Source organism: Grammomys surdaster, unplaced genomic scaffold (assembly GCF_004785775.1).
Source record: "Grammomys surdaster isolate TR1022 unplaced genomic scaffold, NIH_TR_1.0 62, whole genome shotgun sequence".
NCBI lineage: Eukaryota > Metazoa > Chordata > Mammalia > Rodentia > Muridae > Grammomys > Grammomys surdaster.
In genome coordinates this window covers 3,364,628-3,367,839 of record NW_021604564.1, presented here as the reverse complement: position 1 = coordinate 3,367,839, position 3,212 = coordinate 3,364,628, and positions in this window count along the sequence as shown.

Below are 3,212 nucleotides of genomic sequence, written 5' to 3'. Positions count from 1 at the left end.
CCGATCTGCCACGCCACTTGGCCCGGCAGTGCTCCTGCTTCTCGTCTTCGTGCTCGTGCTCCTCCTCGTCCTTCTCCTCCTCCTCCTCCTCCTCCTCTCCCATGTGTCTTTTTTCTTTTCCCTCTCCCAGCTGGATCGAGGCACTCTTGGGGGTACATTGAGCGGCTGGCAGAGACCCAGACTCTAGTATCAGTGCGCGCGAACCAGGCCGCAGGGGCCGGGCAGCTCCTTGGCTTAAGCATTGCTCAGGGAAAATGTGTAAGCGCTAGGGTGCGCGGAGTAAGAGCGGACACCGAGGCATCAAGCGCACCTACCAGGCCTAGGTGGATGGGGACTGTCTCTTGCAATTCCATAGGACGCCCCCCTCCTGGGAGTCATGGCCTGGCCTCCGCCCCGAGTTCTAGGCCTACCCAGGGCGCTCAAAGCTCCCAGACGACTGTCCACACTGTGGGCCACAGGCCGCTGCTAGCCCGGAAGCCCGTGAGGCCTCCGCGCCCGGCCTGACCAGCTGTCCTGCCTCGTTTGCACGTGCAAGAAGGCGGAGAGCGTTTGGGAGAAGCCGAAGACCATGCGGGAGGCGACAGCGTTCTTGCGAACCCTGGATCCCAAGCCCAGATGTTTGTCCATGGCCGGGCCGGGCCTGCGGACACCAGGCGTCTGGAGAGGCAGAGGCCGTAGCAGGCCTGGTCCAGTCTCCTCAATACCTCACTTAGCCCAGATGACCCCAGCCGGTCCCCTGTTCCACGAAGTCAACAGCTTGCCTGGGCTAGCTGCGAAAGAGCACGGCAGAAGGAAGTCTCAGGAGGAGCCGTCCTGGCTTCCGGGCATTGGGCCTCAGTCCCCGACACCCCCAGGACCCCGAATCCGACGTCGCCTCGCAGCGAGCCCCGCCAGGGCTTGTGGGGCCTTAGGGACTAGGGGAGCGGAGGAGCTGACCACAGCGCTGGGCACCGAGCCAGCCAGGCAGGCCAAAGAAACCTGGCAGCCATTCGCCGGTGCCTTCCGCTGCCGTAGGCGACCCGCCACTTCGTGGGCGACCAGGGGCCGGTCCCTGGCCTCGGCCTCGGCCGCAGAGCCCCCGCCGGGCAACAGCGCCAAGGAAACGCTTTTTTCTCCCATCCCCTCCCCCTTTCCCCCAGAGGCAGCTTCCGTTCACTAAATGCATTAAGAAGAAGAAGGGGGGCGGATTTCTGGGGCTCCTTCCCCCACCACCACACGACCCATATCGGTCTAGTCACCGTTAGATGCTGGTGTTCTGCTAACAAGCGCCAAACTCACACAAGTTTTCCCCGAAAACCATCAACTTTAACTGCGGTGAGGGAAAATGCCGAGAGAAAAAAAGTGAAGACTGGTGTTTCCCTAAATGCAGAACAACAGAGAGGGTTTGAAAAGAGCTTTGCGTTCCTTGCGAAACCTCCATTGTTACTGGGCAAACAATGGGAGCCCGGGCGACTGCAGGGCTGTGAGAATGAATAGGCGATCCACGGGATGTGTGCGGGTCAGTGCTTGCGGTCCTGGGCCTAAAGCCCCTTTCTCAGCTTGCCACAATAAACCAGAGCAAGATTCAGTCTTTACTGGGTCACCGGCCATCCTCTATTATTCAACACTTCACAACAAAAAACACTTATTAATCAGCGCTGACCAGAGGCCCTCTTTGAAACAAGAGAGGAGAGAGAGAGGGAGAGAGAAAGAGTGGGAGAGGTGAAGAGAAGATTGAGAACCCTGGGACAGATCTTTCTAAAACCAGAGCAACCTTAAGGTCCTTTCCTCCGGTGGCCAAAGTTTATTTGACACAACAAAGTTTTTAATCAGGCCAGGCATTTCTCATTTGCCTCGTTCCTTGTCTTTTCTTCCGAAGATTTTCAAGACTTTGTTACAAGGAAGGTTGGCTTTAGGTCAAATTGCTAAGGCCTGATCTTAAAGATCTAATTGCTACTCGAAGAGAAGGCTGTTTTCCAGCTGGGCCTCTACTTGAGAGATGGTGGTGCAAGGAAGACTGTCTACTCTGCTGTGGGTACCCTGCTGATGGATGAGGTGTCAGGCCAGTCGTCATGTGAGCACTGGTTTCCAAATGGTATGAGCAATCGTCAAATGTGCTTATTGCTGATACTGAATGCAGTCTGTAGATTTTTTGTACTTCATGATGTTTGATGCTCCATATAGAAGACTGAACTCGCTTGATACAGTAAAGAGAACTGTTCTGGAAGTGAAAGAAAGCTATAAATAGTTTCAGGAATACAAATGGTTCTAAATGTTCCATATCACCAGAGCCAGTGTCTTCTATGCTCAGAGTTGATTTTTTTTTAAAAGGTAGATCTTATTTGATGCTTGTAACCTGGTTGTGTGTCTTTCTCTTATTCTGTTACATGGTAATTATTAATACATGCTCTCTCTCTCTCTTTCTGTCTGTCTGTCTGTCTCTCTCTCTCTCTCTCTCTCTCACACACACACACACACACACACATACACACACTCTCACACACCTATGTATATTCATATAGTCAAGGCAGAGTGGATCAGCTTTATGGATTGATATAATCAACACAGAACTCACCTGGACATTTTTTGATGGCAAAATTTTCCCACTTTTTAATTGGAAATTGTAAGCCAGTATTTCTTTTCCTTTCCTTCTTTCCTTCTTTCTTTTTTTTCCCTGACTGCTTTACGCTATTCAAGTTGTAATTTAGTCAAATAGCAAAGCTCTTTTGTAAAGGCTGGTGTTTACAAGCGAATAGAGGCAGGAGATATTGAATCTTGGTTGTTAACAGACATTAAACGATTATTTTCTAAAGAAATAGGGTGAATGTGAAAGTATTTTTTAAGGTTATATTTTCATTTATGTCCTCTTTTGAAATATTGAATAACCATTTCACTTGTTATGATTCAAAAGAGGTTTTAAATTCAGAAAATATTTGTATGAGGGATTGTAAACTGACCAAATTAAGCTGTAGAATGAGATGTCTTAGTAATGAAAGCAAGCATGCAAAATTACTTGGTAGTAAAGCAAATTGGTATTTGCCAGATTTTATATATAGAAATGTAAAAATAGGTTGCATGGTTTGGTCTCAAGAAGTGCATTTTTACATAGATGCCTACAATTCAAGATTGCCTCTCTTATGTACGAAATATTGTGTTATTCAGATTTTGCAAGCTCAACAGTTCTTGCAATGGAGTAATCAACTGTTATCTGAATTATTTAAGGGCTGGTATTA